This window comes from Plecotus auritus, assembly GCF_963455305.1.
Source record: "Plecotus auritus genome assembly, chromosome: 9".
NCBI lineage: Eukaryota > Metazoa > Chordata > Mammalia > Chiroptera > Vespertilionidae > Plecotus > Plecotus auritus.
The window spans coordinates 45,306,162-45,329,064 of record NC_137783.1 but is presented as its reverse complement, the minus strand read 5'-3'; the positions used below and the strand labels follow the sequence as shown (position 1 = coordinate 45,329,064).

Below are 22,903 nucleotides of genomic sequence, written 5' to 3'. Positions count from 1 at the left end.
CCTCTGCCCACCTCCTACTAGCCCATATGTAGCACACACCACAATGTTGAATTAAATCTACTTGAATCTTTTTAAAAGTCCCAAAACAGCCCCGAGGGTTGGCAGCAGTGGACTTTAACCCAGCCCTCGCATAACCATCTGGAAAAAAGAAGCTCCTGTCTGGTTCTCGTCCCTCCATTCTCATCCACTGCCCAATTCAATACGCTTTCAACCAAGTGGCTGTGGAATGCTCATTCCCTAGAAGGTACTGTGGACCAGGGCTTCCCAAACTTTACTGAGCAAACAAAATCACTCAAGGATCTTGTTAAATACAGATTCTGGTTCAAGCGGTCTGGGGTGGGGCACAAGAATCTGCCTGTTCCACCAGCTCCCGTGTGCTGCTATTGCTGCATGGCCACAGGCCACCCTCAGAGCAGCAAGGCCTCACCTTCCAGAGGTACGGGCACTTTAAATTAGGACCTCAGAAAGGTGCCCTTTGAAACATTAAGCTCAGAGAAATGAACCTCAAATGGTGAAATTGCAGGGAAGGCAGTTTGTTGGGTGGGGAAGCTATTTGGGAGGCAACCATCTGCCAACATAACCCTCAAATTAAGCCCTTTGTTAAGCAGATGTGAGCAGCCCAGCTATTTTGGGGTCAGAAAGGCCAAGACAGATGTGAAAGGGGGCCCAGCCCAGATAAGGCCGGGATGCCAGTGCTGGGCATCCCCCCACACACTGCTCGCCTCCACGACTCACAGCAGAGCCTCCGGGTTCACACCAATCACTTCTCCAGGCCAGCTCTCCAGGTCACAGGATACTCTCGCTTCCTGCCATGCAGACATTCTGCCTTCTTACCCTCCCCAGCCCTGGGGTAATAGCATCAAACATTCCTACTCCCCCAGCTAAGACAGCCCCTCCCAGAAGTGACATCTGGTCTCCCACCCCCACGGGTGCTGACCCCGGTGTGCCTACCCCTACAGGAACCAAACATTCACTCCAAGCCAGCTCTCCCCACCATGGGCTGACTCACCAGCTCCTCACACCTGGTCCCAACCAGGCTCTCTCAGCCCAGTCTAATTCCTCCCTATGGCAAGGGTCTGACTCCACCCAACACACACACACACACACACACACACACACACACAACACACACACACACACACTCCTATACGCGCACACGCATAATCCTCATATGCCTTTTCAGCTTATTTCAAAATCCCCAAGTTGGGGTGGGGGCGCTTGCAAAGCAGCTAAAAGGCAAGAGTCAGTGCCCATTCTGGTCTGCAAGGGCAGAGTCCATAGAAGAGTCTGGCGCTGCTTTCTGAATTAGTGGGGAGGGTGGGGGGGTGCTACCACTCGGGAAAGGCTAATGTCCCCTAGTGGGCTGCTGACAGCACCAGGGCTGGGCATGGGGTCGCAGAGGGGCGGCGGCCAGCGGCGAGGGCACCGAATCCCCGCTTATAGGGCACAGAGGCTCTAGGTGCCCGCTCTGGGAAAGCAAGGGACCGAATGCCCGCCGGCTGGTGCCGTCACCTCCTTGGGACTCGCGGGCTCTGCACCGTCCCGGGCTGACCTGCAGGAGAGACCGAAACGCAGGCCACCAGGGACAGCTAGCACCGCCCCAAGAGGGCCTGCTGGGGACTAGGAAGGCAAAGCGCGAGCCGCACAGGGCTCTCTGCTCCACGAGGGGAGCGCCTTCCCAGAGCCTGTCCGGGTTGGGGAGGTTGCAGGAGTCCTCTGGGGTCCGTCTCTAGCAGGCACTGAGAGGCGATGAGGGTAGGGAAGAGCTACGTGACTTTAGGTCCCTCAAGCGCCCTAGCCCGTCCGCGGTGGAGGTACAGCCACCCCATCCCACTGTCCAAATGGGAACCCAGAGCGCAGAAGGGGACGGGATTGGATCCCGACGCCCTCTTATCCCCGAAATTCTCCCCACCCCAAACCCCAATCCTCTGCGAGGCGGGGAGAGCAAAGCGCTCGCGTGTTCAGGGGTCCAGGAACGGGGTGGGGAGTGGAGTGAGTGCCGGTCCTCCCAAGGCCAACGCGGAGGGAATTCGAGTTCCCGGGAATCAAAGTTGCCGCGCGTCTGGCCGCGGGCTCCGAGCCCGGCGCAGGACCCGGGGCCAGGGGCCGGGTTTGAAAGGAGGCCCCGGGCGCCTGCCTCGGGCGATGGCCGCGCAGGGAACAGTGGTTCAGCGGCTGCGGTCGCGACCCCACTGCTCCAACTTTCCAGCCGCGTGGCGGGCGAACCGCGCGTTGAAGGCGAGGGAAGCGGGGAGGGAAAGGGCTGTGCGCGGCTCTTGGTACCGTGTGCGTGTGTGGAGGGGCGCTGCGCCTCGCCTCGGGCTCCGCTCTCCGCCGGATCGGCCCCCACGGGCCGCCTGCTCGGGTTCTGGCCACCGCCGCGTCTCGCTGCCGGCGCGAAGGCTCATCAGCGGCGCGCCTGCCGCTCCGGAGTCCCCTAGGGCCGTCCGCTCGTCGCTGGCCGCTCGCTGGCTGCAACTTCAGGCACGCGAGGCGCGCTCCAAACGTCCCGAGCCTTCACACCCCCGCGCTCCATGCCCGGGGCCGGGCCGCCCCGCCCCGCCGGCTCAGCGCCCGGCTGCCGTCGGACGCGCCTTCCTGCTGAGCATCGCGCCCGCAGCCCGCGCCGCGTTCTCCTGAGCCGCCGCCGCCGCTCAAGTGCGCGATCAACTTTCCCTCGCTTCCTCCGCCCCGCTCGGCCCCCGCCACCAGACCCCGCCTCCTGACGCTCCTTCCCTCACCTCCCGCCTCGCCCAGCCCCCTCCCGCCGGCCGCGCCTTTGCGGCGCTCCCCTTCCCCACGACACACACCCCTACACGATCCCTGCGCCCCTCGCCGGGGACCCACGCGGACCCCGGGGAATGGCGCGAGGGCTGGCCGGGCGCTCAGGGCATGAATATTTCAGTGCTGGCAAAGCTGCCCTCTGCCGATGTCATGGCACCGGCTGCTGTGGTAACTCGACGAATCCCCCAAAGGGACAAGGAGGAAGCCCGCGGAAGTGGCTCCAGGTGCTTGCTGGAGCGGTGCCCAGCTGGGCCACCCGCCGTCCGGGATAGGGACAGACAGAGTGGTGGTGGCCCGGCCAACCTCCTGTCCGCTCCGTGCCTCTGGCGGATCAGGGAAACGCTCCCGGGAAGACCGGGCCAGCGAGCCGAAGCTCGGCCTAGGTGAGCCTGCGCCATCTGTTGGCTTTAAGCGCCCCCTCTCTGCTCTCGTAATCTCTAAATGCCGAGCGGCCCGGGAACCTGGTCCCTCTCTAGTCCATGGGGCTGCTTGGCCCAGCTTCCCTCAAACAGCTGCCTTTGCTCGCCCCAATGTGTGCCCCCATCTGCGCCCTCTGCCCCTCATTCGAGCTCAAAATGCCTCCAAGTGCTTACAAGGAAGGACCCCGAATTGGAAGACATCCTTGAGGTCTCCTGAACACCCACACGCATACAGGAAACCCTTCTGCAGCACCTTGAATAATGGTCTCTCATCTTCTCTTTGCACCCCTATAGTGATGGGAACCTCATGACTTTCCTGATCACTGGATTCGGGAGTCCTATTCAGGGAGTTGACTTCCCTGATCTTGATTGATCTTTACTTCCCCAGGCTAAACGTTCTGAGTTCTTTTAACTATTTCTCATATGACAGGATTTCTGGACCTGTTACTGTTGCAATCAACATATTGACAACAGTTGCTGGGAGCCAGGCTCTGGGCTGAAACTTTGCCCACCTCATCTATCCTCAACAGTTTTTCTGGTAGGTCCTGTCGTTATCCTGGTTTTACAGTAAGAAAACGGGCTTTCGGGAGGTGAGTGACTTGTCTGCATGGTATTGAACCTAGAAACTATCCAACTTCAAAGCTCTAATTCTCTACCATTCATTCATTCATTCATTCATTCATTCTTAGTTGCTAATATGTGCTACCTCAAATAGGTTCTGAGAACATGGGGACAACACAGGCTTGGTCCTTGTACCTCATGGACCTCCTCTGATGGAACCAGACATTAGTCAATGAAACACATAAACAGGTAAAATTACAGCCAGATCAATATAGGAAGAAGAGTGCTTTAATGGTATGAGGCCAAGGGGATCAGGGAAGACTTCTTGAAGGAGATAAGATCTGAGATTCGAAGGATGACCAATGGAAAGAGAGTGGAGTTTTAGGGAGGAGAAACAGCATGTGCAAGGCCCTGTAGTGGAATGGAGCTGGCATATATAAGGGAGTGAAGGAAGACAGAACAGCTGGAATGCTGAGAGGGTGGGGAGGACAATGAGTGTAAGAGCTGGAGTGAGAGCAGGGGCCAGACTGTTTAGGGCATGTTGGCTTTAACATGGGTTTGATCTTTATCCTAAGAGTTGAAGCCTTGAAGCAGATGGTTGGGGTAGAGATTGAGGGGTGGGAATGTCATGGATCTAATTCATGGCTGGAAAATGGGGAATTAATTTGGAGGTAATAGATGGTAAGAGGAGACCAATTCAATTAAAAATATTTACTTGTCATCTACTATGTGCCAGAAACTTTTCTAGATCAGGGGTCAGCAAATTGCAGCCTTCTGGTCAAATCCATCCTGTCACCCATTTTTATAAATAACTAGAGGCCCGGTGCATGAAATTCGTGCATGGGGCGGGGGAAGGGGGGAGGGGAGAAGATGTGTCCTTCAGCCCAGCTTGTACCCTCTCCATCTGGGACTCCTTGAGGGATGTCCGACTGCCCGTTTAGGCCCGAAACGGGCAGTCAGACATCCCTCTCACAATCCAGGACTGCTAGCTCCCAACCGCTCGCCTGTCTGCCTTCCTGATTGCCCCTAACCGCTTCTGCCTGCCAGCCTGATCACCCCCTAACCACTCCCCTGCCAGCCTGATCAACACCTAACTGCTCCCCTGCCGGCCCGATTGCCCCTAACTGCCCTCCTCTGCCAGTCTGGTCACCCCTAACTGTCCTCCCCTGCAGGCCTGGTTGCCCCCAACTGCCTTCCCCTGCTGGTCCAGTAACCCCTAACTTACCTCCATTGCCAGCCTGGTCACCCCCAATTGCCCTCCCCTGCAGGCCTGGTCCCCCCTTACTGCCCTCCACTGCAGGCCTGGTCACCCCAAACTGCCCTCCCCTGCAGCCTGGTCACCTCTAACTGCCCTCCCCTGCTGGTCTGATCACCCCTAACTGCCCTCCCCTGCAGGCCTGGTCCCCCACAACTGCCCTCCCCTGCAGGCCTGGGTTCCCCCCAACTGCCCTCCCCTGCTGGCCTGATCACCCACAACTACCCTCCCCTGCTGGCCATCTTGTGGCAGCCATCTTGTGTCCACATGGGGGCAGCCATCTTTGACCACATGGTGGCGGCCATCTTGTGTGTTGGACTGATGGTCAATTTGCATATTACTCTTTTATTAATTAGGAAGTTTTAGTGGAACATTAACATGTCCATCCAGTTATGGCTCTTTTCATGCTACAACTGCAGAGTTAAGGAGTTGCAACAGAGACAGTATGGTACACAAAACCTAAAATATTTACTATCTGGCTCTTTACAGAAAAAATTGACTGACCCCTGCGAATCTAGACACAGGATACATCAGTGAAGAGTGTGCGCATGCGCGCGCACACACACACACACACACACACACACTCGTGAAGGCACACAAACCCTGCCCTATTGGTGCTCACATCTTTGTAGGCTGTTGAACTCTCCAGGTACAGAGGCCTGGACTGGGGTAGTGATAGAAGTGCAGAGATGTGTCATTCAGAAGATAAAAAATCTACAAAACTAGGAGAGGGGGTGATTCTGGGGTGAGATATAAGTAAGTACCAAGGAGACCCCAGGTTTCTGGCTTATGGAAGTGGATGGACAGGGTGCCCCTCTCTGAGATGGGATCTCGGAGGACGGGGGGCACGAGGGGAAGATGAGCAAGAGTTCCCTTGGGACACGTTGAGTGTGAGCGGCCTGTGCAGTGATTGAACGCAGATGTTACGTAGCCCCGTGGACATGTGAGTCTGGAGCGTGAGGGGGGACAGGGCTAGAGATAAGGTGGGACAGGTCTCAGGTAGTCATGTTTTTCTGGACACGGTGGTGGAGCCAAGAGTGGGGTCCGGGTTCTGAATAATAGCCTACTCTCTAGCTGGATGGCTTTGGGCTGGACGCTGGACCTCATGTTCTTCATTCATAAAATGAAAGTGCTAGATGAAGTGTTCTTTAAAGGCCCTCAAATCCTAACATCGTTTTTCTTTCTGGTTTGCCACCGTCTATCTCTCCTAAACTATGACTCCCAAACCATCTGCAATCATTTTACATGTGAACAAAACTGTGCCCAGCTCAGAGAGCCCATCAGCTCCTCTGATGTGGGCATCGTGCTTCTGTGGACAGGACTCTTTAGCCACCACTTTTATTCCACACGCATTTGTCAAGTGCCCACTCTGTGCCAAGCACCAGGACAGGAAGTGGGGTGTCCCTCAGGGTGCAGGAGGCCCACAGAACCACTCTGAGTGTGTAACAGACATGACACCCAAAGTGAATTTGGTCACACAGTGATGAAAAAGCTGAGCATTCAGACAGAGGATGGCAAGGTAACCCAGAGTTCAGTGACAGCAAGAAGTTGCTGTACTTCCCCTAGGCTGGAGGGACAAAGGAGGAAGCAGAATTGCCAGGTTGGGTCATGTACTGGAAGACGGAACCACTGTGGACCTGCTGATAGGAGCTGGAAATACCAGAGACACTGTAGCCAGGGTCACTGCTTAGGCTGAGTATGCAGAAGAGGCACCTTGGGTTCTCCTTCCCCAGCCCTCTGGTCCCCCACTAGGGAGGGCCTCCCTTTGGCTGACCCCAGCCAGAAGCCAGCAGACCCGGGAGGTTGGGGACTGCAGCCTGCAGGGTCAGCCCTGCTGTGACACAGACAGAGCATGGCAGAGGAGAGTGAGGAGGGGATCTGAGAGGAACGAGTCTGCCGCACACACTGGGGGCACAGGGGTGAATAACTAACTTCCAGCCTCTGTCCTTGCGGCCCAGTCCAAGCGGGAGGCAGACAAACAATTACAATGTAACAAGGTAAGTGTGGCAAAGCCAGAGGTAGCCCAAAGGAGAGTAGGTGTTGGATTCTCAAAGAAGTTGAGCCCAGAAAGGCTGCGTGGATGTGGAGACCTCGGAGCTGGGGTTTGCTGAGATGACAGGCAGCAAAAGCAGAGGGCATTCCAGGTAGAGGGAGCAGCATGCACTCAGGGCTGGGAGCATGCGTGCGGATGCTCCCTGTGGGAGCCAGGCAGTCTGTGGAACCTGGAGGTGAACAGCAGTCCTGTCCTGCACACGATGCAGCAAAAGGCAGGATGGCAGCATTTGCAGGAGACAGACTGGGGAAAGAACTTAGCCTCTATCCTCTGAACCAGCGCCTTTCCCATTTCCAGGTGTTAATCCAGGAATTTTAGCCTTTCTCCCTGGCTGGGGTTCCATCCCTCCAAGCATTTCAAGGCTGTCCACCATCAGGTCTCAGAGTTCCCCGCCTCCCTTTCCCTAGAAAACATTTGCCCCTCCCACAAGCACCTGGGGCTTGGAGGAAGGTGGGCCAGTGTGATAAAGAGACAAGGCTTACCACCCTGTATGGGTTTTGGACAAATTGCTTAACCCCTCTGAGCTTTGGTCTTCACTTCTGGAATTGAGATCATGAATCCTGGGGTGGAGTGGGGAAGCACTTTGACAACCACAAAGAACCAGAGATGTTAACTGCACAGCTTCATGCAAACCTCTCCTACTAGGGGGAGCTGCAACCATGAGAACCCTGCCTGGGACAGACCCCATGATGAATCTCCTGGTGACTGTAGGGGATCACAGTATAACATGGGGTCGGCATTAAAAAGTATCTCTACCTCCCCTTTTCCCAACGAGATGGAGAGAGGAAGGAAGAACAGGCAAATTAATACAGTGGCTCCTTCCATATCAGAACATGTTGCACAGTTATTTCCAGAAGTGGCCACATCTCTGCAGTGGTTCAAGCTCACCTTTAGCTCAGAGACACATTCAATTTTCAATTTTAGGATCCCATGGAGGGTCCACCAGGTGCCAGGCTGTGGGCTGGGTGCTGAAGACACACAGACGCATATGACATCGTTCTGGTCCTCAGAGAAGCTACAGTCCGTTGGAGAGACAGAAACAAATAGTCAGGAAGCGTGGGATGGTGCCATTCTTGAGGCCAGGACCAGATTCAGCAGTGAAAGCGGGACCAAGAAGGGTACAGCTGCCCTAACCAAGGAGTCTGGGGACAACTTCCAACAGGAGGGACCACTGAAGCGGAGCCTTGATAGATAAGGCCAGGAAGAGCGACCGAGGTCCAGGGGACTGGATGTGTGCAAAGTCACTGGGGCCTCAAGCAGGCAGTGCAGCGTTTGGGATGGACCAAGGGCCACTGGGCGTAGGTGAGAAACATGTCTCAGCAGATGAGCAAGGCTGGGCCATGAAGGACCTTGAATGCCATGCCAGGGCCTGGGGCTGGGGCTCACACAGCAAGCAACGCTGACGGTGGAGGGGATGGGCTTGGAGGTGAAGACACACAATAATGGCCAAGCATGATGAGCTAAAGGATGGAGAGGAAGAAACAGTGTGTGGTCCAAGGGTAGCCCTGGGCTGGCATCTTGGAGGAAGGGACATCTCCCCTTTGCTGCCTTAGTATCCCCCAGACAGTGATCAGCTGGCTCACTGGCACGCTCAATGGTTGAGGGAGGAGGGCAGGAAGAAGGGAAAGAAGAAAGAGGGAGGGAATCCAAACCTGCTATTTTAAACCTGTCCAGCCTATGAAATCACCTGGATTCCACCCAGCACCCACTGGGGAGCTTCCTGCCCCTGCTCCCTTCCCTGGGGATGGCCGTGAGGCAGTGTGTGTGACCCAGAGCTCCTGGGACTAGAATGCAATGGACCTGGGTCTTAACTACCTTGCCTGAGCCTCCGTTTCCTCAACTAGACTCACAGGACTGCCCCCAGCTTCCCTGAACACCTCCCAAGGTTGCTGTTCAGGGTAAAAGAGAAAACACACAAATTCAAGTGCTTTATAAACTGTGAAAACAAAACAACACTCCCGTACAAGTCTCTCCTCCCCACGAGGGCCGATTATTATTTTTAAAGCACATACGCCCCTCTCCTCTGGGTGTCCTCATGACAGCTTCCCTCGCCCGCCTCACAATGAGGCGTGTATTCCCATCCCCCTTCATTCCCATCCCTGAGCTGGTGAAAGCTGTTCGCTGCTTCCTGCTGGTGTCCCCAGCCCGCTGGCCCTCTCCCAGGGCAGAGCCTGCCACCATAAACCACACATGTGTGCTCCTGAGTTTGGTTTGTGGGCCCTTGGAGCCTGGCACAGCTGTGGTCGCTCAACGCAGCCTGTGAAGGAACAGGCTAGAAGGAGAACAAGGTGGGCTGGGCCACTCAGCTGCAGAGTCCAGGGCCCCCAGGTCACCCTAGGGGGGATGGCTTTCCTGGACCCCCGCCTTAGAAGTTTACCCTTCCCCCACAAGGCCTAAGGAGCCAGGCTCCTTCCCTCACGTTCCTGCCCCACTCCCCGCTCCCCTCACATTATTTATTTATAAGGTGTTCATAGCAAAATGAATGACAAAAAGTTAGAAGCTAATTAAAGTTGGCACAGATTGGCACACAGGAGCATGAATTATACATTGGTGCAGAATGGTGCTTGGTGGCAAGGCCTGGCACTAAGTGCCCTGAGCACTGGTGGGAAGCCGGCATGGGACCCCAACTCTGCCAGGGCCTCCCACCCCTCCTCACTCCCCACCTTTCCAAGAGGCCCTCCATCCAGGGCCTCCTGTCTTTCTCTGGGGCAACTGGAGCCTTGTCAGCTGCCACCTAAAGATGAAGACTTTCTCTCCACACAGCTCAGCACACCCCGGCTGGGAGAGGCGTCAACCCCGCAACCAGAGGCTGGGCTCATCCTACCCAAGCACGGCTCTCCTCCGTGCACGTGCCTGCCGCACCCTCTGCATAAAGGGGCAGAGCTGGGCTTCTGGAAGGGGGCGGGCAGAGAAGGCCTGAGACCCAGCCAGCTTGTCACCGATCTGAGCACAGCAGAGCTGGGAGACGCCTTTCAGGACTTGGCAGTCGACCCCACCGTGTCTGCACAGATGGCGCAGCTGAGGCCCACAGAGGGATTGGCTCCCTACCGAGCTACACAGCAAAGAATAATAATAGCAATAATATCTAGCATTTATTTAAAACTGATTTCGTGCCAGGCACTCTTCCACGGGCTTTGCATGGATTATCCCACTCAATCCTCACACGAAGAGACACTGTAAAGATCCAATCTGACAGATGAGGAAACTGAGGCAGCACAGAGATGTAAAAGCAGTTTGCCCAAGGTCACAGGGGCTAAGTCTGAATTAAACTAAGCCCAGGCAGTCAGGCTCCAAGCCCTTTCCACCCGTGGTCTAGGGGCAGTGGTTCTCAAGCTCCTGGAAAGGGGAGGGGATGCGGGGGGGAGATAAAAACAGGATCAGAGATTCTGATTTGACTGGTCAGGGCTGACATCTGGACACAGCATTTTTGAAAGCTCCCTGTATGATTCCAATGTGCAGAGCAAAACCACTGGCCTGGGGACAGGGACAGGGGGTAGATTTTTTACTCCCAAAATCACAGATGTGAGTTCTTGCTCTGCCACTCCAGACTGTACGAATTTGAATGTATGGCTAAGCCTTTTTGGGCCTCAGTTTCCTTATCTGTGAAATGGGGTTAGTAAAATGGGGCTCTGAAGCTGGGCTGTTGGATTTGGTTTGAATCTTGGCTCTACCTCTTGGGTAGGTTCTCTCACTCCTCTTTGCCTCAGTTTGCTCATCTGTAAAATGGTGACCATACTAGTACAGTTGTTGTAAGGATCGAATGAGTTGATGAACATAAAATGATACCCTGGAGCCATGGTCTTTAAGTCATCCTGGGGACAGGGGACCTTGCCCCTCCTGGGCTATAGGGCTGTGGCTAGGAGCAGATGAGGACGAGCTAACAGAGAAGCTGTGTGCAGTGTGGGACACGTGAGAGGCAGTCAGTCAGAAAGGATGGCCTCCTGCCGCCTGTCCTGGGCCCTGACTCCTTTTCTTAACACACAGGAGACAGGAATACATTATCATCTCAAACATTTTAGACCAAATAGACAGACCACTGTTCTCAACTTGGTGTGTATCCTTCCAAGTAATGTTCTATGTACATATGGCAATATATCGTTTTTGGCTGGGGGCAGGGGTAGGAGAGAGAGACATCTATTATGGTGCACTTCTGTACTTTTGAATTTTGAACCATATGAATGGCTCAAATATAAAAATAAATATAAAGGGTATGCTTTAGGCAGAAGGAAAGTGGTCCCAGATGGAGGCTTGGATTTCAGGAAGGAAAGAAGAGGAATGGAAGGGGAAATACGGGTAAATACAAATGAATCTTGGTTGCATAAAACAATGAAACTAATGTTTAAAATATATAGAGAATTAAAATTCACGACACAATAGCACATGAGTCAGGAAGGGGGTAAATGGAGTTAGAACAGTCTAAAGTCTTTGCATCATCCTGGAAGTGGGTAAAAATGTGAGGGTAGGGTAAACATTAATAAATCAAGGATGCCTGCTTTATCTCTAGGCTAACCCTAGAAGAATGGTAAATGGATGTATAACTAACCAACCAATAGAGGGGAAAATGGAATAATGAAGCTGTGTGTGTGTGTGTTTAAAAAATTATTCGTTGTTTATAAATAGAGGCTTACATCTCATATTGTTTTATAACTTGACTTTTTCCTTAAATTATGTCCTTAGAGCTCTTTCCACATTGGTACACAGAGGGCCTGCCTCCTTTTTTTAATCTGCCAGCATGCATTCCACAGAATGATGGTGACAGCAAAACTGAGCCTTGGGCCCTTTCAAACACAGGGCCCTGTGTGACTGCACAGGCCACGTGCCTACAGAGACAGCCTGAGTGAGGAGGTCAGTGCACAGAGAACTGATGCCCCTGGGTCTGAAGCCTGGACCAGGGGGAGGGAAGCAAGACCTTCTCTCTCCAGACTCGGAGCCCGCACCCTGATCCCATTAGCCACATACTAGCAAACCTAATGTCCAGTGAAGAGAGAGGGAGGCTTGTGATCAGCTGGTCCGCTCTCCCACCCCAGACCCTATTGCAGTCAAACTACCACAGGAAACGTTCCCATCTTGGTAACAGTCTTCTGAGGATGGGGCTTCCCATTTGGTTTCGTCTGCAGGTTACTTCCTGATAGATGCAAACCTTCTTCAGGTCATCTCTCTTGAGTCACATACAGTGGTGAGAAAGCTATTCCATATTCAATTCTGCTGTAGTCTATGCAACCACGCAAAGAAGACCGTCTTAGTCTGTGTGATTATGTCTTTAACACACGATAATTCCTCTTTCTTGAATCAGAAGGCCTTCTCTCAGCCTCTTGGTCTGGCTATATTTAATAGTATAGTCTTGTTATTGTTGGATTTAATTTTATAGTTCTCTTTCATTTTTTGCAATTAGTACTGGTGTTTTCTTTCCTTTATGGTGGTGATGAGTTTTTAAAAAATAAGTAAAAGTTGAAAAGTGAAGGTTTAAATTTTAAATTGACTCTATAATAGTATAGTTAGCACATGGATAGGTCCAAATTGGTAAATGTGTTAGGCCCATGGTCGGCAAACTGCGGCTCACGAGCCACATGCGGCTCTTTGGCCCCTTGAGTGTGGCTCTTCCACAAAATACCACGGCCTGGGTGAGTCTATTTTGAAGAAGTGGCGTTAGAAGAAGTTTAAGTTTAAAAAATTTGGTTCTCAAAAGAAATTTCAATCATTGTACTGTTGATATTTGGCTCTGTTGACTAATGAGTTTGCCGACCACTGTGTTAGGCAAATGGCTGAAATTGAAGGTCCTGGCCTGAAGAATCAAGTGGACGCGTTGGTGTAGCATTTAAAGCCCCAACCTTCTTGCCCTAAGAAATCAGGCCCAGGCTGGCCAGTGTGGCTCAGTGGTTGAGTGTTAACGCATACATCAAGAGGTCACCAGTTTGCATCAAGAGGTCACGGGTTTGATTCCTGGTCAGGGCACATGCCCAGGTTTCAGGCTAGATCCCCAACGGGAGGCAGCCGATCAATGTTTCTATCTCTCTCTCTCTCTCTCCCCCCGCCTCTCTCCTTTCCTCTCTCTCTAAAACCAATAAAAACATTTTTTAAATATTTTTATTGATTTCTGAGAGGAAGGGAGAGGGAGAGAGATAGAAACATCAATGATGAGAGAGAGACACTGATCAGCTGTCTCCTGCACGCCCCCTACTGGGATCAAGCCTGCAGCCCAGGTATGTGCCCTTGACTGGAATCGAACCTGGGACCCTTCAGTCCACAGGCCGATGCTCTATCCACTAAGCCAAACTGGCTAGGGCAAAACATATATTTTTTTAAATGCTTCTCAAGGATTATTTCCTTAAAAAAAAAAAAAAGGAAATCAGGCCCAGCATACTTTTCAAGCCTCTTTTCCCTTCAAAGCCTCTATCTCTGCTGGCAAAACACACAGATACTGGAGGTCAGTACAGGGATTTTCAGTGCCGTGCTCTTTATAATCAGGGCAGGGGCGTGAGCTGCATGTCCCTCAGTAGGGGGCTGGTTAAAGAGACCATGCCTTGACTCATTTGCTCCATGAGCCACTCTGCTCCTTGGAGCTCCCTATCCTCTGGCCTAGGCTTACACTGTCCTGTTTCCTGTCATTGCCTGCTGCCCTCTCCTGCTCTTTGCTGAAACCCGTTCTTCCAATCCCACCACCTCCAGGAAGCCTTTCCTGCCACCTCCCAGAGCCCCAGGTCCTCCTCTGGAAGATTCCCCACAAGTGTAGTACATGGCATACAATTTTTAGTGATCTTTTATATTATGCCTGTCTGTCTTGTTTCCAATCAAGTCATAAACTCCTAGAGAATAAGCTTCAGATAGAGGTCAGAAGACCCAGGATTCAGCCCTGACTCTGCCCCTCTTCGCCTCAACGACCTTGAACAAAGCATTTTTCCTGAGTCTCTGTCTTCTCATGTAACTAAGAAGAGGGAGTTCAAGGTCCTCCCAGGATCCCCCCTGCTCTGAGAGTCTAAGGTTATTTCATGCTTTTCTGTATCTTCCTAGAAAAGAAATAAAAACAACAGTTTGGCATCTTAAGAGGGTGGCATGTATGATCTCATTTAATCCAACAATTCTGTGAGAGTGGTACCATTATTGTCCCTGTTTCACTGATGAGAACACTGAGGCACCGGAAACCGTATCAGGCTATCGTGCAATATAAACAAACCCTGAAATCACAGGGCAACAAACATTTACTTCTTGCTCATACACAGTGCAGTGCTGGTGGCTGGGCTTCCCTCCAAGGGTGACACGGGGACTCAGGGTGCTTCCATTTTAGAGATGTACTGTCTGAAACACATGGCCCTGTGCCCACACACAGGTCACTGTGGCAGGACAAGAAAGGGATGGAGGAGGTCCAAAGGCTCTTAACTGCCTTGGTCTGGAATGACACACATCCCTCTGCTCCCATTTCCCTGGCCAGAACTAGTTAGTCACATGGCTCCCACCTAACTATTAGGGGAGGGGGGAGAGACTGGAATATGTAGTGGTGAGCACTAAGAATCTGCAGTGCAGAAGCTAAGGAATTTGACCAAGGCCACACCGGAAGTGGTGGTGAGGATCTGAACCCTGATAGTGAGCCTACTGCTTAACCACTGTCCTATGTTGTACCAGGCACAGGGGGTGGGTAATAGAGGTTGGTGGTGATGGGGAAGGCTTGTTGTGATGGCTAGCATAGCGCAGTGCAAAAGACTAAGAAAAAAATAGGCACTGGCCAGGGGAACAATTTTAATAATAGCAGGTCCTCCAATTACGTTTCATTGTAACGTTGATGAGATGCCGTAGGAACTTAACTCTTGTTATCATCACCTAGCCTATGGTAAGTTGGTTTTGTTATATGTTGTTTCACGTAAAGTTTCAGAACTTATCCACAACGTTAAGTGAGGACTTATTGTAGCTCCCATCTGTCCAGCACCTGCAACAGGCCATAAAATGTTCCATCTGATCCTCTCAATATCCTGGAAATAAAACCCACTTCCACTCTGCAGAGGGGAGTGAGCGAGGCTCAAAGAGGTTGAGAAAACTGCCAACGGTCAAGCAGATGGGAAGCAGCTGGATGACCCCCAAATCCCTCAGGAAGTTCTCACCCAGGAGCCTGCAGAGGGCTTGCAAGGGAGGCTTGGGTTGAGGTTGGCCCTGCCAACCTTTTACTGCCAAAGCCAAAGCAGAGGTGGCCTGGTGGGAAAGAGGAGCTGCTGTCCTGGGGCATCCTGAAAACTCTAGGGACAGACCAGCCACCTGGGGACAGGTCAAGTCCCACGGGCTTGGCTTCCTGAGGGAGTCCAGATCTGCAGTGCGGGTGCCACCTAGAGGCCAAGAGATGCGCTGCACCTTTCACCCTTCCGGGGTTGCCCCACGCTCTTCTCCTAAGCTCTGCAAAGAAGGTAATGGGGGCTTTCCTCTTACAAAGATCTGGGGGCAAAAATGTGGCAGATCGGTGCCTACCCTTCACCACCTGCCCCACCTCCCCCAGGTTCCCTATCCCTAGCCATCCTGGGTCTCTCTTCCTAGATGTGTTTCTATAACAAATGTCAACTGATGGACCAGGTACACTATGGGCTCATTTTGGAACTGAGAGCTTAGATTCACGGCTGCATCATCTGCTTTGCCACTAGCTGGCTGTGTGAACCTGGGAAAGGCACTGCCCCTCTCTGAGTCTCAGCTACCTCCCTTGTAAAATGCAGGTTACAGCTAGAGGTAACATAATAGGGCCTGGAGTCAAGTAGGCCTGAGTTTGAATCCCAACTGTGCCACTTCCTTGCTGTGTGACCCGTTGGGCAAGTTCATTAACTTCTGTGTGCCCCAGTTAACTCATCGGTAACGTGGGTTAATTATGCCTCTCCAAAGGTTACTGCCAAGATCAAATTATCACTTAGGTATGTAATATAAAGTACCTGGCTCTGAGTCTTGCTCCTCAACTTCCTCACGTTTTAAAAGGAGAGTTCGGTTCCCAGGGCTTTCCTATCCTTCTCCCTGAGAAGGGTGGAGATCAGCCTCCAGATGCGCACACGCTGAACATTGGACGCTGCCCACTCACACCAGACCAGGGAGTGCCCAGGAGCCCTGGTGCCTGGAGCAGTGGCGAGGGCCCCCACCTCCTCCTACCGTCACCGCCAAGTCACAGGGGGCCTTACCTCTTGGTGATTCACTGCTGTCTGGTGAATGGTGTCTGTCCCCAGGAGCAGCAGGGTGTACAGCCTCAGAGGCTGCTTGTGCGGGAAATGGAAACACAGGCCCCCTCCCATGCCCCAGCTCCCCCTCCCACACTGTGGAAAGACGACGAAGGCCATCAGTAAGCCGACTGTGAGACCTTGGGAGCCTGGCCAGCACCTCAGTCCAGAAAAGAGCTAGCAGTTTTGCTCGTACTCAGGCCCGTCCCCCTCCCCCTGCATGCCCTGTGTTCTGCTTGCTGTACTCTATAAGATCTGGTGCTGGGAAAGTCTGGCTGGTGGCGAAACAATAGCACCGGCTGGCTGCCCCGGTGCAGCCTGTCTGCAGGCTGGATGGGACTTACTGGTTCAACTTCACTGGTGTCAGCTGGTGTGGCAATAAACTTCACTAGCTGGCCACCACCGGTGTGTAGGTAAGTCCTAATAAACCCATGTGTGTCTTCCACAGCCAGCCCTCTGGGTTATTTCTTTGAGAATCCAAGAACAATATGCTGAGGTTTTCTGGGACCTCAGCACTTTGCATAACACTGTTCAGGGCAGCCCGGACCCACTGATGTTGAAATTCTCAGTAATTAAAGACAAGCACGCTGGATGAAGCCCCACACCACGCCCAGTGGGAGGCAGGAGTAGCAGGCAGGCTCCGTGCGGCATTAGAAGGTCTCAGGAAGACCTGTAACTCCAGCTGAGACAGAAGCCCAACTCCTCTAAGGGCAATGCCAAGCACACTCCTCCTGACCATCCCGATTGGGGTAGGAGGGACTCCAGCTGCTAACCCAGGCCTAGTGTTTCTCTCCCTGAGCCTCAGTTAGCTTATCTGTAACACGTGGGGTAGAATCCCTGGCTTGTTTACTTTCTCTACTTGGGAGATAAAGAACAATCTTGCAAGTCCTCTATAAACTGTCTAATCCTGTTCAGATACAGGTGCACCTTGGAGATACAGCAGGTTCGGTTCCAGACCACTGCAATAAAAGTGAGGCGCACCTTGGAGATATAGCGGGTTCGGTTCCAGACCACTGCAATAAAGTGAGGACTGCAATAAAGGGAGTTGTCATCTTACTGCTGGTGGTGGGGGGGGGGGGGTGTCTTACCTTCAATTTGTAAAAAAAACGCAATATCTGTGAAGTGCAATAAAGCAAAGCTCAATAAAGTAAGGTGTGCCTGTACCTTATTCCCATCCCCATCTCACCAAATCCACTCACTCATTTATCGAGCACACAGCTAGCTAGGCAAAGGGCTGGGGTGCAATGGTGGCACAATAGGAATCTTCCGTCAACCTGTACACTTTGAGGAGAAGAGACGTAACTGGCACCTTCCAGGAGGCACCAGAGTCTCCTCCTTTGCCCACCTCCACCTCTTCCTGGGAATAGCAATAACCTCAGGAACTTATGTAGCACTTACTAGGTGCCCTACCCTCTGTTCAGCACAATGAATGTACATATATCACGTGGTTTAATCCTTTCAGCAAACTGAGAGGCAGGCACCATTATCCCCATTTTTGAGACGAGGAAATTGAGGCTCAGAAATGTTCACTTTAAGTGGAGAAGGCGGGATACAAATCAAGATCTGTTTGACTCGCTAATGAGAGTTCATTCTTGAATTATAGCGGGAAAAGGTAGTCACTCCTGAGTGCTTCTTATGTGCATGGGAGAAGCACTTTGTACTTATTTTACTGAATCCCTACACCAACCACAAGAGTTAGGTATATTCACCTGCTATTACAGATGAAGAAACTGAGGCTCCAAGAGAAGAAGGGCAGCCCGGGTCCTTCCCCTGCCATCCTGGTTGATGCCGTGGGAGTCAGACGAATTACAGTAATCAGCTAATGCCTGAGCAGGGCTCTGAAGATGAAAAGCCCTTATTGAAAGTGCTAAGTATGATGATTAAATCGGAAGGTGGAATTAGCTGCACAGGGGGAGCAGGCAGCAGTCATCAGGAGAGGATTAGTGACTTGCTGCCTGATTGAGCCCAAGGCAGGCTGGGAGGAAAAGAAACTGAGAAGTGTATGGCTCCATGGCGCTGCTCCCACCTGCAAGGCATCCCAGTGTCCAAGGGACGGACGGGCAGCATCCATAGAAGCAGGATGGGTCCTAGCATCCTTTGCCTTTCTCCCATTCATTCCTCCATCAGCAAATACTTACCAACCATCTGCTAGGTAGCAGGCACTGTGGATATAGCCAAGAACAGGAGAGAAAGCTCTCAAGGAGCTCTCAGCCTAGTGGAGGGAGACCAACATTTAACAGTAATCACATACCAAGGAATTGTTGCTCATATCTTTAAGTATAATAATGGTATTGTGGTTATGGTTATGTTTTATTAAAGAGCCCTAATTATTTAGAGATACATACCAAAAATTATTTACAGATGAAATAATATAATGCCTTAAATTAATACAGGAAGGGGGGGAGTGAAAGGGGGCAGAGGTAAAAAAGATTGGCCCTTAGTTGGTAACTGTTGAAGCTGAGTAATAGGTACATGAGGGCCATGTACTATGTTTTCTTTTGTAACATTTACAATTTTCTGGTTAAAAATACACAGAGAGCCCTAACCGGTTTGGCACAGTAGATAGAGCATCAGCCTGCGGACTGAAGGGTCCCAGGTTCGATTCTGGTCAAGGGCATGTACCTTGGTTATGGGCACATCCCCAGTAGGGAGTATGCAGGAGGCAGCCGATCGATGTTTCTTCTCTCTCATCGATGTTTCTAACTCTCTATCCCTCTCCCTTCCTCTCTGTAAAAAAATCAATAAATATATATTTTAAAGAAATAAAATAAAAACACACAGATAAATAATCACAACTCATGATGAGTGCCACAAAGGAAAAGCAGTGAGAAATTATTCTATTAAAATGAGTGTCCACTGCTTATTAAGCACACAAACCATCAGGGTTCAAATCCACCCAGGTTTCAACTGGGGAATCAGGGGGTCAGATTTTGGCAGGGCAAAGCATTTGGGCATCCCTAAACCTAGTGATCTCCAAAGTAACCCTTCTGTCTCCTCCCACCTTGCAGGGTGGGCTGGCAGTGTCCTCGAGAGAGGGCATCACCTTTGGGCATCACCAGCAGTCTTCTGGCAGACCAGGGTCCTGGAGAACCAAGACCCTCATGTTCCCTCATCATTGTGATAAATGGAGGAGATAAAGGTTCCAGTTGCAAGCCTGTACCCATTACTGATCATGCCTGTCATGTGTGTATATATTGTCTGCCATGAACATTACATCATTAGAACAACCTTGGGGGAGTGGAATAGGCCTTCCCTCTTTACAGATGAGAAAAGCAAGGCTCCAAGTGATTAGGAAAAAAAACAACAGAAAGAAAGAATGGCCCCCAAGTCAGCAGCAGAGCCAAAGATCGAGGCCTTTGTCAGTGACACCCACCCCCCGCCCCTGTTAGCACAGCCATCATACCTGGATCACGTCTGGTGGGGGTGTATGGCCACCAACTTTGTGTCCATCGGTGTTGAGGATTGCTTCCAAGGGCATTAACTCACTGGCACTTCAGTTCACTTAGTTGGCAGCCCAAGCTTGCACCACAGCCATAAAGCCCTACTAAACCCATTGCTAGAGCCCTCCTAGGAGAGGGCCTGTGGTTGGAATGCAGGGTGGGGAGGGCAACAGCAGAGAAGCCTGCAAGGTAGTTTAGTGTCTGATTGAAGTACTTTAATGGGAACTAAGGGTCAGGTATACCTTTGTGCCAGGCCCTAGCAATGTGTACAGATGGTCATATATTTTGTAAAATTAGCAAAAGTATTTTGTTATTTCTTTTTATTCTACACAAATACTCTTTTTGTGCCTAATTTTATACTTGCAATTTGTTATTACTCTTTTTTCTAAAGACCACCCCCCCACACACACACACACAACTTGTCTAAGCTTCAGTCCCCTTAAAAGCTGGATTGGCCCCTGCAGGTAGGTCTAGTAGGAACACAGACTTACATTTGCTGAATTGAAATGAGTGTCCACTGCTTGACTCTTTAAGAACACAGACCTCCTGGGTTTAAGACCACCTAGATTCAAATTCCAACTCTCCAGCTGAGTTACTTTGGGCAAGGTGTCTGATCTATCTAAATCTCCGTGTACTAATTTACAAAATTGGGACAGTAATTGTACTTTCCATACAGATCAAATGAAATAATCCCTGTAAAGAGCCAGGCCCACAGCAAGTGCTCAATAATACGAATATCTTTTTTATTAGTAGTAGTTCTCATGGCTTATTCTTGTTTCTTATCATTTGCCTTATGATGTTCTCTTTCCTCCAAGTCCAGGTAGGAGTGAAGGAACTGGAGAAAAGGCAGCTTTCTCCGGGATTGGCAGGTCACCTCCAGGTCCTGCTTCCGCACCTGCACGCCCCACTCTCCTGGCCACGCCCCCTCATCTAGCCGTAGGCCCCGTTGCCGGGCAACCACTGCCCACCCCCGCACGGGGATTGGCTGGGAGGCCCGTCTCCCAGGATGCCCCGCAGCTGCCGGAAGCCATTCTGGGCCACCTGTTTCGGAGTGGGTTGTGGCTGCGGCTCCAGAGAGGCCTGGTGGACAGCGAGGGCGCGGTTCCGGAAGAGGTTCCTGGCGGAGTGGAGTGCTGCGGGCCCGTGTCGCCGCCTGTCATCGGGCTAGATGGCCTCGCGGGGCTGAGGATCCGCCTCACCCCACCAGTCATGTCACAGCAGTGGGAGTCTCTGGCCATTCGGAGCCCTAGGAAGCCATGGCTGAGTCCCAGAGGGAGCTGGGAGCACCCGCCGGGGGGCTGGGCCTCTCTCCAGGACCCTTCCATGCCGCCTTAGCTGCACGCGCACCCCCCCCCCCCCAGCCCCAACCCCCGGGCTGGAGGTCCAAATACTCCTGCATCTGTCCCACCAGCCAGCCCAGTTCAGCTTTGTAACCGTGGGTGGGATGACTTCCAGAAGCTTCTCTGTCTTCCTGGTACTGGTGGTATCAATAGTGATTAATGCTAAGTGACATTATTATTACTATTTACTTTTTACCCTTGATAAGCATTCTGTTATAGAAACTTTCTGATCCTAAGAGATTCTACCCATTTTGGAGAAATGAGGAAACAGGCTCAGGAGGGATTTAATTTGCCTTAAGTCACACAGCTCCATAGGGCCGATTTCCAACCCAGGTAGCCAACTCCAGGACCCAAGGTTTTACCTTAGAGGCTTCTTGTGAGGATTGATGGGAGATGTCAAGTCTTAGCCAAGGGCTAGACACCTACTAAGTGCTCAGGCCAGGTTAGCAGATCATCAGAGTGGTGGTAACAAGTAATAGCAATGTCAGCCTTAAAGAGTGACTTTGCCAGAGACATTGCTATGTCCACTTTGCACAGGGACAACCAGAGACTTAACTGCCCTCTCCAGAGTTTCAGATCCTTAAAAATGTGGAAGCTGCTGTGTCTTCTACTTCCTACTTCTCCACTTCTAATTTACCCTTCCTCTCCTCTCTGCTGGTTCCTGCTAGCTCCAAAGCCGAAGCCCTTTGCCTCTGATAATGGCCTGGTTTGTGCCCCAAGTTTAAAGGGGACAAGCAGTAACTTAGAAGTTCTCACTTATTGGCTAAAATAAAAATAGTGACAACACCAGCCACAAAAGGAGAGTTAAAGGGGCCTACAGTTAAAAGGGAGCTTCACCTCGCCCATGACCTTCCAGCAGAACAGCCTACGGTTTTCAGTGCAGATAGATGTCTGTGTCCTTCCTAAATGTCAGAGACACTGGCTCATCCTGAGTCTGGGGTCTGTTTCCCTGCCTCTAAAATGATAAACCTGAATGAGATTGGCCATATTCAAGTGCCACCTGTACTTTAAATTTAATTTTCTCTAACTCAGTTGCTTTACTTACATACTTTAAAAAGCACACTGCACATCATTCATGGAAAACAATATGACCTGTCATAAAGAGAAGGCAAAAAAAAATAAGAAGAAATACAAGTAAAAATGAAACATTCTTCTCAATTCTAGCAGGCAAGACCTTGAACTGAGGCCTGTCCTCATTTTGTTAAAAGGGAGAAGAGCAAGTTTTAATAAATTATTGGAGACATTCAAGCACTAAATTGGAAGTTTCTCCTGTGGGTAGTCAGGACTGAAAGAGTTAAAAAGGGAAGAACTTCCACCTTACCTCTGGAACCTTCCTTCTCTTTATATAGCTGCCCCAGGCACAGGTGGGATGAACAGGTCACCAGAATTTGATGTGCCCAAAGGCTATCCAACCTCCACTGTTGCATCATCCCAGGACCACAGGAGGCAAGTGGGAGAGAGCAGCTATTCCTGTCTTACTTCTAGGGAAGGGGATACAACTAAGGGAGGCAAGCAGCCCCCCTTCTGATTCAGAACCTCTGCACTGCCAGTAGGGGTCTGAAAGGAAGGGGACATCAGGAAAGGTTTTTATATGGAGCAAAATGGGGATGGCAGCACCATCAGCAGCAAGCCGAGGGAGAGTTAGGAGAACCCAAAAGCGCCGCAACTCATGGCAGGAGGTTGGCTGCTACCTCTCACCAACCCACTTTCCCTCTGCCAGCTGAGGGCCTTGCTTCCTCCCAGGATGGAGGACCAGCAGCACCACTCTTCCTATAGTTGCTCCCTGCACAGAAATAAGGTTTGTAGGGCCTTCCCTACCCCATAGGATGGAGCCCATGGCTTTTCTTAGTATCACCTAGTCCACATGGCCTAGGGGTT

At 51.5% G+C, this 22,903-nt stretch overlaps 1 protein-coding gene across 1 annotated transcript in view; it reads right to left on the bottom strand.

Annotated features, from left to right (window-relative positions):
- The window catches only part of LOC308257819 (cadherin-23-like), a gene marked incomplete at its 3' end in the record, with an annotated part of 323,284 nt that extends 320,956 nt beyond the window's left edge, over window positions 1–2,328 (bottom strand). Inside the window, exon 1 of the mRNA XM_080687874.1 lies at window positions 2,284–2,328. The remainder of the gene's footprint in view (window positions 1–2,283) is intronic.
- Window positions 2,329–22,903: the final 20,575 nt, after the last annotated feature.